Below are 18,443 nucleotides of genomic sequence, written 5' to 3'. Positions count from 1 at the left end.
TTGCGATCAGTGCCTTCAGTGGCGAACTCCTCCACGATGCCCTCGGGGCTGATGCCATGCTCAGCACACAGCTGTTTCCAGAACTCGAACCCAACTGGGGGAGGGGAAAGGAAGCCCAAGTCTGCTGGAGCCTTAAGGCCGGAAAAGCCCAGGCTCAGAGGCTATTACATTCAGGAAGGTGACCCAAGACGCCTGGAAGTTGTCACAGCCCAGGACTGAGGAGGCAGCTCTTGACTGGATCATCGGGCGCAACAAGGTAAGAAAGGTGGTTGTGGGAAGGACAAAAGGGATTGATGGGTACCAGGCACTTGAATGCGGGCCAAGGGATAGAACCAGAGACTAGCGGGGCTCGGCGGTCGCTTGCTCACTCTGGTTGCCGCACTGGCCCAGCTGCAGGGTGATGATCTCCCGGGGCATCGCCGGTCAGACGGGAGCTCGTCCGCCCCAGGCCGGCGGGAGTTACGGCCCAGCCTAGGAACGCCTGGCAGCCGGGCACGCAGGACATGGGCAGCGCGCTGTTTGCCGGTGTTTTGACGCGGACGCCGGGTCTGCGCGTGTGCAGTGTGGGCCTCTCCGCAGCCGGCGGGCGGCAGAGCTCATCCTGGGCATCATTTTCTCTCTTCACAGGCACAGCTGGAATTCAGCACAGGCGCAGAGTGAGGCCACGCCCCTCATGTCAGGATGTGCGCGTGCGCAGCAAGACCTTTAGAAAGCCGAGGATATCCACTGGGATGTGGGGGAGGGGAGGAAGGAGCGGCCGGGTGGGTGCACCAAGTGCGGGAGTCACCAGCCTACACCCGCCGGATGTGCTAGATTATGGGGCTAGATTTAAACCAACATTTTCTTAATGGTTGGGGAATTGAACCCATGTTCCTGTGCATACTAAGCACCTGCTATACCACTTAGCTACGCAGCCATCCCGAGACATAGTTCTTTTTTTTTTTCAATTTTATTTTCTTATTTTCACACTACACAAAATACAAAATACAAAATTTACCATCTGGGGCCAGGTGTGGTTGCTCCTGTCTTATAATCCTAGCAAGCACGTGCGAAGCAAAGGCAGGTGGATATCTGAGTTCTAGGCCAGCCTGTTTGTTTAAGTGAGTTTCAGGCCAGCTGAGGCTACATAGTGAGACCCTGTCTAATAAAATAAGATAAATTACCTTCTCAGACTGGCCAGGTGTCCTAAAAGCCCCTTAGTGCCAATCCTAATCCGGGTACCCTCATGGTAGAAGGAGGGAATCAAGAAGCTACTCCTGAATTGTCCTTTGACCTCTCTGTATGCATGCTCTTAGAGTCTACGAACAGACACTAAGTAAAATGATTAGACAGACAGACAAATGTGTTAAAAAGTCGGTACATGTGGTGGCACACACCTCTCATCCCTGCACTCAGCAGAGAGAGTCAAGCCTGTCTAGTCTACAGAGTGAGAGCTAGGACAGCCCGAGCTATAGTGTATCAAAAATGAATAAATACCCAGGCAGCACAACTTTAATCCCAGCATTTTGGGAGGCAGAAGCAAGCGGATCCCTGTGAGTGTGAGGCCAGCCTGGTCTACAGACTGAGTTGCAGGACAGCCAAAGCTTCTACACAGAGGAATCCTTTCTCCAAAAACCAGGGGGAAAAATATTCAAATTTTCCCATTTTAACCTTTAACCTGTTCCTATTTTAACCTTTTTTGAAAGTGTACTGTCCTGTGGAATGAAGGTCTATAGTGTTTTTAATGATCACGACCTCATTCAGAACTTTTTGTTTTGATTTTTTGGGGGGGGAAGTGGAGGAACAAGGTTTCACGTGGCCCAGGCTGGTCTCAGCCTCACTCTGTAGCCCATAATAACCTTGAACTCTTGATCCTCCTCGTGCTGGTGTTTCTCTAGTCCTTGCATGGCAGGCCTGTGCCGCCCAGTCAGAACTTTTCCATCTTCCCAGACTGGAACTCTGTACCCCTGGATGGTCCGCGCCTGTGACAGTGTCTATTTTCTCTGTATTAGGACTTTGCCTCTGTGGACCTAAGTGGTGGCCTGCAGCATTTTCCCTTTTGTTTCTGTCCATTTATTTCAGGTAGCACAATTCTTTAGGATTCCTCCATTTGAACCCATGTCAGGATGGCTTTCCCTTGTAAATTTGAATAATAAACTGGGTAGTGGTGGTGCAGGCCTTTAATCCCAGCAAGCAAGAGGAAGAAGCAGGCAGATCTCTAAGTTCAAGGGCAGCCTGGTGTATGGAGTGAGTTCTAGGATAGCCAAGCTACACAGAGAGAAACCTTGTCTCTGAAAACAAAAACAAACAAAATGATTGAATAATACTTTTTATTATATATATATATATATATATATATATATGTCTTACTTGTTGTTGATCCATTCTTCTCTCAATGGCTTCCTTCTCCCTCTCCCTTTTCTTCTTGCGACATTGCGGACAGGCTCTAGGACTTTGTTCTCACATGAGGCTAGTGCCTTTCCCTCAGACTAAAATCACAGCTCTCCTTTTGCTTAAAACAAAAACCATTGCAATTGGGGAGATGGCTCAGGAGTTGGGGGTTTTGGTTTGATTCCCAGCACCTGTGTGATTGTGATAAACTTTTCCTGGGGAGACACAACACACACATCTACTCACCCCAGACAGGGAGCCTAGAGCAAACAGACCATAGTACAGATAGCACCAAAGGCCAAGTTGGTGAAGCAAGGAGTTTTATTGGGGTTACTGACAGGAATAGGGGTGAGGGGTGACTTACAGGAGCAGAAATGATTCAATGACAGCCGCATCACCAAAGCCCACAGCAGCATGACTGGAAGCTGACACCGCGCAGGTAGCTCATCAGGTTGGAAAGCTTCCTTTCCCGCTGCCTCAGGGGGTCTGAGCCTCTTCCTGGAAGCTTGCCTGGCTTCTGCTTCTTCCAGGGAGCCTGTCCAGTCTGACAATCCTTTTCTGTAGCTCATCTTCTCTTTGTCTAAGAGGGACTCTCGGCTTTTATTGCTTACTCTGGCAGGGAGGGACCTAATGATTCTGGTCAGTTTCAGGGACTTCCTGAAGTTATTTTGAGTGTTTTACCTCCCGCTTAAGGAGCTTCCCTGCATCATGGAATGTTCCAGATTTGTTGGAAACTGTTGCACAGCACTGAGTGGTGGCTCAGCACTGTCTGTAACTCCAGCTCCAGAGGATCTCATGCCCCCTTCTGGTCCCTGCCTGCACTGCACACATGTGGTACACAGACCCTGCAACCCAAACACCAATACACATAGAAGACAATACATCTTTAGAGCCAGAATTTTAATTTTTCTTGTTCCTTTGTTTGCGAGAGGGTTTCTCTGTGTAGCTCTGGCTGGCTGTCATGGAACTCGCTCCATAGACCAGGTTGGCCTCTGACCTTTATATGCACATACTGTAAACACAGTAATAATAAAATGTTTTTTTTAATTTAGAAATAATTTTGTTCTCCCCTCCCACCCTCAGAGCAAGGGGGGACGACCCCAGGTTCTGTTTGCCATTCTCATGCCCATACAGATCCTACCTTGCTTTGCTTCATGTGTTGTACGGCCTGTTGGTCCCACAGCCCCACATTTATTCTAGCTTTGTCCAGCTATGCTGGGATCATTCAGATCGCTTCCTGTAGATCATCTGGAATTTATCTGGAGGCCTGCTGTGAGATAGGGGTCTATTTTATGTTTTCCATATGGATGTCCAGTTGTCTCTGAACCAATTGTTGAGGGGTTGGCGCAGGCTCTTACAGCCCCTGGAACACACCAAGCTGCCAAGTACTCACTTGTCGACTGCTCCCTGCAGGCAGATGGAACTGTTGGACACCAACTGCAGGCTTCTGACTTCCTTTGGGTCTGACTGTCCGGGTCTGGCTGCCTCTTTCTAGGAGGGAGACACTGAAAATTGTTAGGCAAAGTATCTCTACCACGTCACGATCAGACAAGGGCTTTGCTTTTCTTTCCTTTCCGCCTAGAATCTTTTGGAGTTTGGTAAAAACCCTATAAACCACTGCACAGCCCTGCCAGCCTACCCTGGCTGCCTCCCTTACCCGTGCTAGGCATCTTTCTCTTACAGGTTAGTTAGCAAGCAACCCCAAGAGGAAGTGACAGGGAGGGCCTGGCTACTGTCCTTGAAGTTTGAGGATAGGGTGGGAGAGCCCAGGTTTGTACCTGCAAGGTGAGTGATCTTCAGAGGCCTGGCCTTCTGGGAGTCTACCCAGGAGCCTTGACAAATGGGAGTGAACTCGCCTCCCCAGCCTGTGTGCCCCGTGGGGCTCAGTTTACTGCCTTTCAAATAAGTTGATGAACTCTTGGGAATAGGAGAATAAAATTTCACCCTTTCTTGGATTAATAACAGTGCCGCCTTCTACTCTGCCAGAAGTGGGGAGACTTTCTTCAAATCCAGGTTTTTAGGTAAGCAGGTGAGAACATGCAGATTATACTCTGACTTGGCAGAGGTGCCTTTCCACCTAGTCGTGTGGACATGAGTGGAGAACTGAGAAGCCTCTGTATTGGCAGAACTGAGGGCAAACTCTCCCAGCCATGGCTTAAATGAGGTGGAGAATGGGCACTTAGCGCATGCCCGGTGCACAGCAAACCTCTGAACACTGGCTGTTACTGTCACCCTGGATGTAACAGGCAATGAAGCACAGCTTCAGAGGAACTGCTACAGATAAACAATCTTATTCAGGGAACAAAGAAAATGGATAGTTAAGTAGCTAAAAACAAAACACCCAAACTCAGATAGCTATGAATGTACAGATGGGGTTTCAGATTTGAATTCTACTGATAAGCAGAAAGCTTAGGTAGATAGTTGGTCTCACCTCCAGGCAGGATCTCAAGGTTGTTTGTCTGTGGCTGGTGCTGAGTGTCCTTGACTCAAGGTTTTCTGATCCTGGTTATATAATTCATAGGATGTAGTGCCTTTGTCTGAGGCCTCAGCCTATATTTCATTATACCTGTAGCCACTGTAAACTAGCAAGTGTGTTAAACACGCAGGCCTTTTGTTGTGGACATCCTAGTCCTGATGAAACCTGGGTCTGGGGGCCCCTTCATCTCATTTCCTCTTTCTTCCTTTTCTCTTATTGAGGTCAGGGTCTCACTGTGTAGCCCTGACTGCCTGGGAATTCACTATGTAGACCAGGTTGGTCTCAAACTTGCAGAGATCAACCAGCCACCACGCCTACCTGCACCTTTATTTCTGCCTTGTCCGAAGTTACTGCATTAGCAACTTGGTGTCTTGTGGAGGGAGAGAGAGGCTGAGGTGTAAGGTAGGGTATGAGACTGTTTTTTGGGGCCTGGAAGGAAGAGCAGTGTGCTAATTCTGCAGGAAGCTACATAAAGCTGCTCCCGGACTCCGGGTCAGGAATCTGTGACCTCGGGGAATTTAGCTTCCAAAGTTAAGGCATACTGTGTTGTTGGAATATTATTTTAACTAGGCTAAGGTGTGCTAATTTGTTTATATTTTTAGCGGTGTAAGGATGTGTTACATTTGTCTGTGCTGTTTCTCTTTAATTACATGAGGATGTGTGACATTTGTTTCATCTTACTGCCTAAGGCACTCAATTGGTCCAATAAAAAGCTGAATGACCAACAGCTCAGCAGAGGAGGCAGAAACAGGCAAGCAGAGGGAATAAATAGGAGGAGAAATCTAGGTTCCAGAGGAAGGAGAAAGGAACGAGGAGAAAGGGAGACATGCCCCGGGCAAGAACCCAAGCAGCAGCCAGCAGACACAGGAAACAGTGAAAGTGAGACACAGAAAGAAGGAAGATAGGAAAGGTAAAAAGCCCCAAGGCAAAATGCAGATAAAGAGAAACAGGTTAATTTAAGACAAAAGAGCTAGCTGGACAGGAGCCTGAGCTAGGCTGAGCATTCAAAACTATTAAGTCGCTATATCATGATTTAGGAACTGGTTGGTGGCCCTAAAAGAAACAACAGCCTGGCACAATACTGTGTCCACAAGATGGCTCAGTGGGTAAAGGTGCTTGCCACCAAACCTGAGAACCTGAGTTCATTCTCTGAACCCACATGATGGAAGGGCTGAATCACTTACCACAAGTTGTTCTCTGATCGCCACAAAAATCCCCATCCCACATCTACATACATCCACATACACACATACACACACACACACACATCATACATGCACACACACAGAGTAAAATCTTTTAAAATTAAGTCGTAGACCTGGGCAAGGTTGGAAGAGGAGGGCAAGAGAGACCAACCACCAGGAAAGACTTCCAGAGGGGGTGGCACCAGCCCAGGCCAGGAAGTTCTGGTTAGGGATTGGGTAAGAGGAAAAAATAAGGGAGCGACAAACACTCCGATGAGGAGGAGGAGGGCGGTGATAAATGAGTAGAGGGAATAAATCGTTTATGATAAATCATATGACACTCAACGTCTCTAGTGGTGGGTGAGAAATGCTCAGACTCAGGGCTGTGGAGATAGCATAGTGGATAAAGCACTTGCCTTGTAAGCAGGAGGGGACCAGTGATTGGGTCCCCAAACCCTTGTGAAAGTCAGCCAGGTGTCTTGGCTGTCTATAATCCCAGAACTCAGGAGGCAAACACAGCCGATTCCCAACAGCAAGCTGACTTGCTAGACTAGCCAGAATCGCCAAACTTCAGGTTCGGTGAGAGGCCCCACCTCAAAAACACAAGTGGAAAGTGTTGGAGGAAGACGCTTGATGTCAACTTAAGGCCTCTATAAAAGTAGGAATGTGTCCATGTGCCCTTACATGCATGTGCATACACAGGAACACACATGCACATATACATGTACATCACACACAGTAACACCAGGTGGTGATGGCGCATGCCTTTAATCCCAGCACTCTGGAGGCAGAGGCAGGCGGATCTCTGTGAGTTCAAGACCAGCCTGGTCTACAGAACAAAAAGGGTATGATACTGAAGAGATGGCTCAGTGGTTAAAAAAAGCACTTGTTCTTGCAGACGACCCAGGTTCAGTTCCCAGCACCCACACAGCAGCTCACAACTGGCCCTAACTCCAGTCCCAGGGCATCTGCTACCCTCTTCTGACCTCCTAGGCACCAGGCACTTGGGGCCTGGGGATCTGATGTACCTGTGGGTGTTGAAGAGCAACTTTGCAAAGCTGGTCCTCTTTTTCCACTTTAACATGAGTTTCTGAGTTTGAACTCAGGTTGCCATGCCTGTTCAGCTCGCTCCTTTACTCTGAGTCACCTCGCTGGTCCTATTTTCTCTTTTTCTTATAAAGGGCTCCTTTGTATTTCTTTTTTCTTTCTTTTTTTTTTTTTCGAGACAGGGTTTCTCTGTGGCTTTGGAGCCTGTCCTGGAACTAGCTCTTGTAGACTAGGCTGGTCTCGAACTCCCAGAGATCCGCCTGCCTCTGCCTCCCGAGTGCTGGGATTAAAGGCATGAGCCACCATTGCCCAGCTTTCCTTTGTATTTCTTCACAGGGATTTGCAACGTATATTTAGCTAGATTTTTGATGGATAGATACACATCACTTTTCACTGTTATGAACAGCACCACAGAAAACCCCGGCATGCACAAACTGTGTAAACATCCTAGGATACGCTCCTCAAAGCAGAGCCACCAGGTCAGAGTCTCACGCGTGGCAGATAATAAGACTGCCAGTTCTCCTCAGGATTACAGCCATTTATGACACCATGAATAATGTACAAAAATATCCATTTTAATGCACCAAAGCACCCATTTCTCAGAAGCCCCATCAACACTGGATGTTAATCAGTCATCGGCCCATGTATACTATTTTCATGCAGAAAAGAATAATAGCCAGCAAACAACAGAAGGCATCTATCGGTAAGAGCCAGCTGGGCACAGTGGCTCACATGTTATTAGTATTAAAAATAACAAATATTCTAAAGGAAAGGCAAGAAGGAAGGATGTGGACTGATGAAACCAGAAGCTGGTGCCTGGGGAGCTTGGCTTTTCAGAATTCAGGAGAGACTTCCACATCTAAATACTGAAGGGACAGGGGTTTGGAGCGCCAAGGTCCTTGAGCAGGTGGAGCTACTGGATGCAGGGCTCAGGTGGAGGGATTAACTGCCGGAAGGAGCAAAGGATGAGAGCAGTTAAAAATAAGCCAGTAGGGTGGTAGTGGGGGCCAGGAAGTTGAGGGGGCTTCGGGATGATGGCTCCAATTTTCACTGTCAAGTAGGGGTGAAGTTCTCCGTGAGGAGAATGAGAAAGGAGGGAGACAAAGGTAGGAAACCGAAGAGAGCTGACAAGGACAGCTCAGGACTCCCAGGCCAGGGGGGTGGAGGAGGATGGCAAGGTTGGAGACCGAGTTGCCATGGCAACTGTCTGCAGCTTGAGCTCGCACTGTCTTCGCCTGTACTCCGCTGCAGGGGTGAGAGAGCAGACGGGTAGGGAGAGCTACGTCCCCGGTTTCATCAAGAGTTGAAGATGAAGGGAAGACAGGAGAATTAGATTGGCTCATCCAGACTCCAGGGAGAAGGATGTAAACCCACAAGGTCACAGCCAGTGTAGGAGAGTGAAAGCAACCCTAGGAAGACAAAGAGACCAAAACAAAGGAAATAGAAGTGCAGGAGATGCAGTCATATGGAGCGGTATTTTTGTTTGTGATCTCACAAAGCTTGCCTGAAGATCAGAGTGCAGAGCTAAGCCACGAGTTAGCCATAGAGGCCAGGCAGTGGTGGCACACATCTTTAGTCCCAGCACTTGGGAGATTGAGACAGGCGGCTCTCTGTGAGTTCAAGGCCACCCTGGGCTACACGAGATTGAATGTGTCTAACAGAGAAGCAGAGCCAGGTGGTGGAGGCTCACGCAAAGATGATCCCAGCACTTGGGATCACATGTCTTTAATCCCAACACTAGGGAGGAGGAGACAGGAGTGGCATGGCTGGGCAGAGAGAGGACTTTAAGGTGGAAGGAGACAGCTCAGAAGCAGTCTGAGGATTCAGAGAAACAGGATCACCCCTTCTGTCCGAGCGCTGGTAGAGGTAAGAACTCTCCAGTGGCTGGCTCCTTTGCTGCTCTGATCTCTCTCAGCTTTCATCCCCTAATACCTGACTCCAGTTAGAATTTGTGCTACAGTCACTAGCAGCCAGTCAAGTTTAAGGTTAAGAATGGGGGTAGGGACTGGTGAGATGCCTCAGTGGTTAAGAGGACCAAGAGCACACACTGCTCTTCCAGAAGAGTTAAGGACAAGAACACGTGCTGCTCGTCCAGAGGACCAGAGTTCAGTTCCCAGCACCCACGTCAGGTGTCTCACAATTGCCTGTAACTCCAGGACCAGGGGACCAGACACCTCTGCCTTCCAAGGGCACCTGCACCCCCCACACACAACCAAGGGCACCTTCACACATGTGCAGAGACAACCACACACACAACCGAGGGCACCTGCACACGTGTGCACAGACACCCCCCCACGCAACCAAGGGCACCTGCACACGTGTGCACAGACACCCCCCACGCAACCAAGGGCACCTGCACACGTGCATAGACACCGACACACACAACTAAGGGCACCTGCATACGTGTGCACAGACACACACAGAACTAAGGGCACTTACACACATGTGTACACACACCCACACACACAACCAAGGGCCCCTGCACACGTGTGCACAGACACCCCCATACACACACAACCAAGGGCACCTGCACACGTGTGCACAGACATCCACACCCACACAACTAAGGGCACCTGCACACGTGTGCACAGACCCCCCCCCCCCAAATATAGGACTTTCGAGATGATGCAGCAGTTGAGAGCACTGGCTGTGCAAACCTGATGGCCTGAGTTCAAATCCCTGAAACCCACATTGTAAGGAGAGAACCAGTCTTCGGAAGTTATCTTATGCCTTCCATATACACGCAGTGGCATCCATGTGCCTGCTGTCATAGGAACATCACACACACACAATCTATTCATAATAGTAATAATAATAAATAAAGGTTAAGGGTGGGCGAGGTGGTTCAACGATTAAGAGGATTTTGCAGAGAACCTGAGTGTGGTTCACAGCACCTACCCTGGGGAGATGGCAATCACCTGAAACTCTAGCTGCAGGCTCTGACACTCTCTTCTGGCCTTCAAAGGCACTAGGCTTGTGCTGCACATACATGCATACATGCACACATGCAGGTGGAACACTCATACACATAAAATAAATATCAACCTAAAAAAGTTAAATAAAGCCGGGTGGCGGTGGCACACGCCTTTAATGCCACCACTCAGGAGGCAGAGACAGGCGGATCTCTGTGAATCCCAGGCCAGCCTGGTCTCCAAGAGCTAGTTCCAGGTCAGGCTCCAAAGGCTACAAGAGAAACCCTGTCTTGAAATCCCCCCTGAAAAATTTAAATAAATAAAATAAAATTGAAACGTTTAAAGTTAAGGAGTAGCATTAGGGCCAGTCTTGGGACCTAGCCATGGTGTGGGCTGTTTGGGTTAAGGCCACACCACAGCCCCTGGCTTCCATATATCTAAAAAATCTGGAAAGTTCAGGTGGAAGTCCATCCCAAGCCCCCTCCCCTGGGAGTTGCCTCAGTCCAGACTCCACCCCCGGGAAAAAGCTCCCCAAACAATAACACACACACACACACACACACACACACCAGAGACGCTCAAGACCACTCCCACAGGGTATTTAAGCTCCACCCCAGGATTAAACACAAGGCTTTCAGGTCTTCCTTTCCCCCAGCTCCTGTCTTGGGGGCTGGAAAGCCTTCCGGAGCATTGGTATCCATTAAACCTGGCTTTTTTCTAATTCGGTTTTATCTGGTCTGATTTGGATTATTGCGTCGGTGGAGAGCCTTGTGGGGCTGCAGAAAGATTTCATCTGAAGCAGAGGAGAGGTGGAGGGCACAGGAAGTGAAAAGGTCAAGAAAAGGCGGTTCCAAGAACTACCCATAAGGACCTGCGATCTCGGGGGTCGAAGGTGGGACTTGATGGAGAGCAGAGGCTGGAGTGAGTGTGGATGCAGGGAGTCAGGCTAGAGACATTTGCTGCTTGCTCACTGCTCCTTGCTCCTGCTGGTTTTCTCTTGTTAACTGGCCTGAAGGGCAAATCCTTTCACCGTCTCACAAATACTCTGTCACTGGCCGCCTGCGCAGGGGAACAGGAATTTTGCCTCTCTTCTTTTTCTCATGATTGGGAACTGGCACAGTCACATTGTGTGAACAAAGAAATGCCTGAAATGTCCTGCCAGGACACAGTAGACACGCCCCTGAGAGTCCTTGCTGCCAGAAGGTTCTGGCATTTGACTTAGGTCCCTTGACATAGATCTCCTTGAAAAACAAACAAACAAATGAAGGCGATCACTGGGGATTTCTGCCACAGACAGTGCTAGAGTTGATAGCATGGGGCTCAGAGGAGGAGTTTTTCTGAACAAAGCAAAGTAGTAATTTCCTTATTTAGGTTTCCTGAAACACAGTCTCAGTATGTATCTATGGCTGACCTGGAACTCACTCTGTAGACCTGACTGGAATCACTCTGAGATTCACTGGTCTCTGCTTCTGATTACAGGGATTAGCGGGCATGAGCCACCACACCTGGCACAAGGGTAATGCTTTAGAGTAGGACCTGGCAACTGCGCACACCTTTATTCCCAACTTGGGAGGCAGAGGCAGGCGATCTCTGTGAGTCCTGGGCCAGCCTGGTCTACACAGAGAGTTCCAAGACAGGCTCCAAAGCTATACAGAGGAACTCTGTCTTGAAAAACCAAAAACCAGGAGCTGAAGAGCTGGTTCAGTGGTTAAGAGGGCTAGCTTCTCTTCCGGAGGACCAAGTTTCAATTCCCAGCATCCACAAGGGAGCTAAAAACAGTCTGTAACTCCAGTTCCAGGGGACTGGACATCCTCATACCAATGCACATAAAAAAAAATTAAAGCCGGGCAGTGGTGGCGCACGCCTTTAATCCCAGCACTCGGGAGGAAGAGGCAGGCAGATCTCTGTGAGTTTGAGACCAGCCTGGTCTACAAGAGCTAGTTCCAGGTCAGGCTCCAAAGGCTACAAGAGAAACCCTGTCTTGAAATCCCCCCTGAAAAAAAAAAAATTAAAGAGAAGACATGTGTACATGCCACGGGATGTGTTTTTAAAGAAAAAAAAAACAACACAAAAAATAGAGCTAAAGGTGGGCATCATGGCAAGCTGTAATTCTAGCACGCAGGAGGCTGAGGCAGGAAGACTGCAAGTTGGAAACCAGCCAGGGAGACACAGCAAGGTCTTGTCTTTGTAGTCATCATCATCACTATCATTATTGTTATTGCATAGTACTGATAACCATAATATTAAAATAGAGCTGAGGAATGTGACTAAGTAGAATTCTTGTCTGCCATGCAGAAAGCATCAGGCTCCCCAGGCATCAAATAAGTTACAAAAATGGAGAGGGTGAGTACAGCTGGATGCGCCACCCTCCTTTGCTCCCCTTTTTCTGCTTGGAACTTGGTCCAGTAGCCATCCTGAGTCTGGGAGCTCTTCAGCTTTGTCTCAGTGAGGGTGGGCCGGCAGTGTTGTGTAACTGTGTCCTCCCAAATTGTAACATTCCATCCTCCAGGGCAGGGCCTTAAGCTCAAAAGTAAACAACTCAAAGTAACTTCAGGAAGTTCCTGAAACTGACAGGGTTCACTAGCACCCCCCCCCTCTCCCCAGATTAAACAATGAAAAGGAGAGTTCCCTCAGAAAAGCAGTCAAACCAAAAAGAAAACTCTCAGGCCAGAGCAGCTGCCCTGAAGAGGCAGAGACCAGCTGAGCTGCCTGGAAGAAGGGGTTTAGCCCAACTGAGGCACAGGGAAAGGACAGTCTCCAAGCAGGTGGGCTGCCTGCAGGCTGTGAAGTGTGCTCCAGGTTCCCAGCTGTGTGAGCTGTCACCCATGCTGGGCTGTTGATGCAACTGTCTTTGAGTAACCCCTCACCCATATTCCTGTCATCCAGGGGTTCTCAACCTTCCTGACACTGAGACCTTTTAACACAGTTCCTCATGTTGTGACCCCAGCCATCAAATTATTTTCATTGCTTCTTCCTAACTGTAATTGTGCTATTGCTGTGAGTCATAATGTAAATATCTGTATTTTCTGGGTGTCTTAGGAGACTCCTGTGAAGGATCCTTCAACCCCCAATGGGTTTGCGACTCACGGGTTGAGAATTGCTGCATTAGTAACCCCAATTAAACTCAATTGTTCACCAACTTGGACTTTGGTGTCACCCTGACTGTTGTGTGCCGTGGGCGCCCTGTCTGGGCTGAGCAGAGGTGCTGTTGCTTCTCCCCAGTAAAAGCTTTGTCACCCAGCAGGCAGACTGGCAGGATGACCGCGTGTTCACTGGTCCCTGACTCTTATTTTTCAACACTGGTTCTCTCACGTAGCTCAGGATGGCCTGCAATCTTTCTGTGTAGTCAAGGATTTCTTAACACTGGATTCTGATCTCCACATCCAGTACCTCAGTGCTGGGTTTACAGGTGTCCACCACCACACCCACTTTTTATTCGGTGCTAGGAATCGAACCCAGGCATTGTTGTGCATTCTAGGCAAGCCATTATTACACACAGAGGTCACCTCTGCCTTTTTTGGGAGGGCGCAGGCTGTTCTCAGACTTGTTATGCAGATGACGACAGTTTTGAATTTGTCCTTGTGCCTTCACCTCCCGATTGCAGCGAACTCAGGGCTCAGCACCAGGCCTGGCTCAACCCCTGCCTCTTTGTCTATTCGGTTGTTAGTAATGTGTGTGTGAGCAACTGAAGCTGCGCCTGTGCCATGGAGCAGGTCAGAGGAAGCACTGAGCCATCGCCCCAGCCGGTTCACCCTGGTCTTTTTTATTTAAACATTTTTATGGTTTATTTAATTTTATTTTATGTGCCTTGGTGTGAAGGTGTCAGATCCCCTGCAACTGTAACTTCAGACAGTTGTGAGCTGCCATGTGGGTGCTGGGAATTGAACCTGGGTCCTCTGAAAGAGCAGTCAGTGCTCTTAACCACTGAGCCATCTCTCCAGCCCTCATCCTGGTCTTTGTTTTTACTGACAGGGTCTCTCTGCACAGTCCTGGCTACCCTAGAACTCACTCTTTAGACCAAGCTGGTCTCAAACTCAGATTTGCCTGCCTCTCCCAGTGGGATTTTTGTGTAGGTCAGAGAACAACTTGTGGTAAGTGATAACCCCCTTCCATTATATGTGTTCAGAGGATGAACTCAGGTTCTCACATTGGTGGCAAGTACCTTTACCCACTGAGCCATCTTGTGGACACAGTATTGTGCCCGGCTATTTCTTTTAGGGCCACCAACCAGTTCCTAAATCATGACACAGCAACTTACTATTAGTTTTGACTGCTTGGCCTAGCTCACACTCCTGTCCAGCTAGCTCTTTTAACTTAAATTAACCTGTTTCTCTTTATCTGCATTTTTTTGGGGGCTTTTTACCTTTCCTTCTTTCTGTGTCTCACTTTCACTGTTTCCTGTGTCTGCTGGCTGCTGCTGGGGTTCTTGCCTCGGGAGTGTCTCCCTTTCTCCTCATTCCTTTCTCCTTCCTCTGGAACATGGAGTTCGCCTATTTATTCTCTCTGTTGCTGGCTTATCCCTCTTCTGCCCAGCTGGTCCTTCAGCTCTATATTAGCCAATAAAGTGCATTAGGCAGTAAGATGAAACAAATGTCACACATCCTCATGTAATTAAAGAGAAACAGCACAGACAAATGTAACACATCCTTACACCGCCAAAAATATAAACAAATGTAGCACACCTTAGCCTAGTTAAAATAATATTCCAACAACACAGTATGCCTTAACTTTGGAAGCTAAATTTCCGGAGGTCACAGATTCCTGACCCGGAGTCCAGGAGCAGCTTTATGTAGCTTCCTGCAGAATTAACACACTGCTCTTCCTTCCAGGCCCCAAAAAACAGTCTCATACCCTACCTTACACCTCAGCCTCTCTCTCCCTCCACAAGACACCAAGTTGCTAATGCAGTAACTTCGGACAAGGCAGAAATAAAGGTGCAGGTAGGCGTGGTGGCTGGTTGATCTCTGCAAGTTTGAGACCAACCTGGTCTACATAGTGAATTCCCAGGCAGTCGGGGCTACACAGTGAGACCCTGATCTCAATAAGAGAAAAGGAAGAAAGAGGAACTGAGATGAAGGGGCCCCCAGACCCAGGTTTCATCAGGACTAGGATGTCCACAATAAAAGGCCTGCTTGTTTAACACACTTGCTAGTTTACAGAGGCTACAGGTATAATGAAAGACAGGCTGAGGCCTCAGACCAAGGCACCACATCCTATGAATTATATAACCAGGATCAGAAAACCTTGAATCAAGGACACTCAGCACCAGCCACAGACAAACAACCTTGAGATCCTGCAGGGAGGTGAGACCAACTATCTACCTAAGCTTTCTGCTTATCAGTAGAATTCAAATCTGAAACCCCATCTGTACATTCATAGCTATCTGAGTTTGGGTGTTTTGTTTTTAGCTACTTAACTATCCATTTTCTTTGTTCCCTGAATAAGATTGTTTATCTGTAGCAGTTCCTCTGAAGCTGTGCTTCATTGCCTGTTACATCCAGGGTGACAGTAACAGCCAGTGTTCAGAGGTTTGCTGTGCACCGGGCATGCGCTAAGTGCCCATTCTCCACCTCATTTAAGCCATGGCTGGGAGAGTTTGCCCTCAGTTCTGCCAATACAGAGGCTTCTCAGTTCTCCACTCATGTCCACACGACTAGGTGGAAAAGCACCTCTGCCATGTCAGAGTATAATCTGCACGTTCTCACCTGCTTACCTAAAAACCTGGATTTGAAGAAAGTCTCCCCACTTCTGGCAGAGTAGAAGGTGGCACTGTTATTAATCCAAGAAAGGTGAAATTTTATTCTCCTATTCCCAAGAGTTCATCAACTGCTTACAGCTTATTTGAAAGGCAGTAAACTGAGCCCCATGAGGCACACAGGCTGGGGAGGCGAGTTCACTCCCATTTGTCAGGGCTCCTGGGTAGACTCCCAGAAGGCCTGGCCTCTGAAGATCGCCCACCCTGCAGGTACAAACCTGGGCTCTCCCATCCTACCCTCGAACTTCAAGGACAGTAGCCAGGCCCTCCCTGTCACTTCCTCTTGGGGTTGCTTGCTAACTAACCTGTAAGAGAAAGATGCCTAGCACGGGTAAGGGAGGCAGCCAGGGTAGGCTGGCAGGGCTGTGGAGTGATTTAGAGCCTTCCAGAAGATGAGGCAAAGGGTCTGGAAAACAGCTGAGTTCTCTAAAAGGAAAGAAAAAAATCCTTGTCTGATTTTGACGTGGTAGAGATACTTTGCCTAGCATTTTCATTGTCTCCCTCCTAGAGAAAGGCAGCCAGACCTGGACAACTAGACCCAAAGGAAGTCAGAAGCCTGCGGCTGGTGGCCAGTGGTCCAGCCTGCATGCAGGGAACGGTCGACAAGTGAGCACTTGGCTGCTTGGAATGTTTCAGGGTCTGGAAGAGTTTGCTGAGACCCCTCAACAAGGCAATTGGACGTTCATATGGAAACAATAAAATAGACCCCTATCTCACAGCAGGCCTCCAGATAAATTCCAGATGAACCGAAGACCCACAGGGACCAAGTCGAACTATCCCAGTGCAGCTGGAAGAAAGGACAGGGTAGTTGTGGGACTGTGGGACTAACAGACCCTACAACACATAAAGGAAAGATGGGTGGGATCTGCAGGAGGATGAAAACAGCAAGCTGGGGCTGGGGTTGTTGTTCCCGCTTGCTCCGAGGGTGGGAGGGGAGAACAAAAGCAGGCAATGGGACAATTGCCTTTCCCACTGGCCCATCTCACCAACCCATCCAGATCTTTTCTAGGTGTAAAAACTAAGTCATAGCCTGACACAAGAATAATCAAAGCTGGTTTTCTCCTTGTAGCCTTGGATGTCATAGAACTCTCCTTGTAGACCAGGCTGACCTCAAACTTACAGCTCTGCCTCCCGGGTGCTGGAATTGAAGGCGTGTGCCACCACTGCCAGGTTGTTTTTTTGTTTTGTTTTTTTAAGACAAGGTCTTGATTTGCAGCTTAGCCTGGCCTGCTCTGAACAATCTTCCTCCTTCGACTAACCCAAGTGCTGTGATACCAAGTGTGTACCGCCACTCCTGGCTGTAGAAAATCTTCAAATGTCTGAAGGAGACGACTTTGACATTAAATTTATTTATGTACTCATTTTTTTAGTTTTTGGGTTTACTTATTTTGGCTCGTACGCTGAAAGAGCATACATAAAGAAAGGTAAAAGGACAATACATGTGTCGGCTCTTGATTCTGTCCTTCTAACTTGAGTGTCTGGGATCAAACTCAGTGGTTGACTTGGCAGCAAGGGCCTTTAGGACAACTGGCCCTTCTGAGAGGGTAATTTATCTTATCTTATTACACAGGGTTTCACTATGTAGCCTCTGCTGTCCTGAAACTCACTAAATAGACTGTATTAGAACTCACAGAGATCTATCTGCTTTGTCTTCCAAGTTCTGGGATTTTTAAGGCACAAGCCTGCCCTAGATGGTAAATTCTGTATTTTGTATAGTGTAAAAAATAGAATATAAATTGAAAAAAAAGGAAATGTGTCTCGGGATCACACATCCCGAGTGGTATAGCAGGTAGCTAAGTGGTATAGCAGGTGCTTAGTATGCACAGAAACATGGGTTCAATTCCCAAACACTTAAGAAAATATTGGTTTAAATCTAGCCCCATAATCTAGCACATCCGGCAGGTGTAGGCTGGTGACTCCCGCACTTGGTGCATCCACCAGGCAGCTCCTTCTTCCCCTCCCCTACATCCAAGTGGGTTTCTTACTCTCGCCAAGGTCCGGCTGCGCAAGCGCACAGCCTGACATGAGAGGGCGTGGCCTCACTCTGCGCCTGTGCTGAATTCCAGCTGTGCCTGTGGTAAGAGAAAATAATGCCCAGGATGGGTTCTGCCGCACGCTAGCTGCGCAGTGGCCTACACTGCACACGCGCAGACGCAGCGTCCGCGTCAAAACACCGGCAAACAGCGCGTTGCCCATGTCCTGCGCGCCCGGCTGCCAGGCGTTCTAAGGCTGTGCTGTGACTCTCGCCGGCCTGGGGCGGACGAGCTCACGTCTGACCGGCGATGCCCCGGGATATCATCACCCTGCAGCTTGGCCAGTGCGGCAACCAGAGTGAGCAAGCGACCGCCGAGCCCCGCCAGTCTCTGGTTCTATCCCTTGGCCCGCATTCAAGTGCCTGGTACCCATCAATCCCTTTTGTCCTTCCCACAACCACCTTTCTTACCTTGTTGCGCCCGATGATCCAGTCAAGAGCTGCCTCCTCAGTCCTGGGCTGTGACAACTTCCAGGCGTCTTGGGTCACCTTCCTGAATGTAATAGCCTCTGAGCCTGGGCTTTTCCGGCCTTAAGGCTCCAGCAGACTTGGGCTTCCTTTCCCCTCCCCCAGTTGGGTTCGAGTTCTGGAAACAGCTGTGTGCTGAGCATGGCATCAGCCCCGAGGGCATCGTGGAGGAGTTCGCCACTGAAGGCACTGATCGCAA

General features: G+C 48.8%; 1 protein-coding gene and 1 long non-coding RNA gene across 4 annotated transcripts in view; both read right to left on the bottom strand.

Moving 5' to 3' along the window:
* LOC126510104 (tubulin gamma-2 chain) overlaps positions 1–18,443 on the bottom strand; it is a 70,354-nt gene that overhangs the window by 8,980 nt on the left and 42,931 nt on the right. The window lies entirely within an intron of this gene.
* Positions 2,335–3,843, bottom strand: LOC126510107 (uncharacterized). Its single transcript, XR_007594324.1, has 3 exons — positions 3,764–3,843; positions 3,512–3,640; positions 2,335–3,382 (listed from the first exon to the last, which is right to left on the bottom strand). It is a non-coding gene; the product is annotated as an uncharacterized lncRNA (long non-coding RNA).

Source organism: Alexandromys fortis, unplaced genomic scaffold (genome assembly GCF_014885135.2).
Source record: "Alexandromys fortis isolate MF-2015 unplaced genomic scaffold, M_Fortis_MF-2015_v1.1 scaffold_31, whole genome shotgun sequence".
Classification (NCBI taxonomy): Eukaryota; Metazoa; Chordata; class Mammalia; order Rodentia; family Cricetidae; genus Alexandromys; species Alexandromys fortis.
The sequence above is the reverse complement of the archived record's forward strand: the minus strand, read 5'-3'. Positions and strand labels throughout refer to the sequence as shown.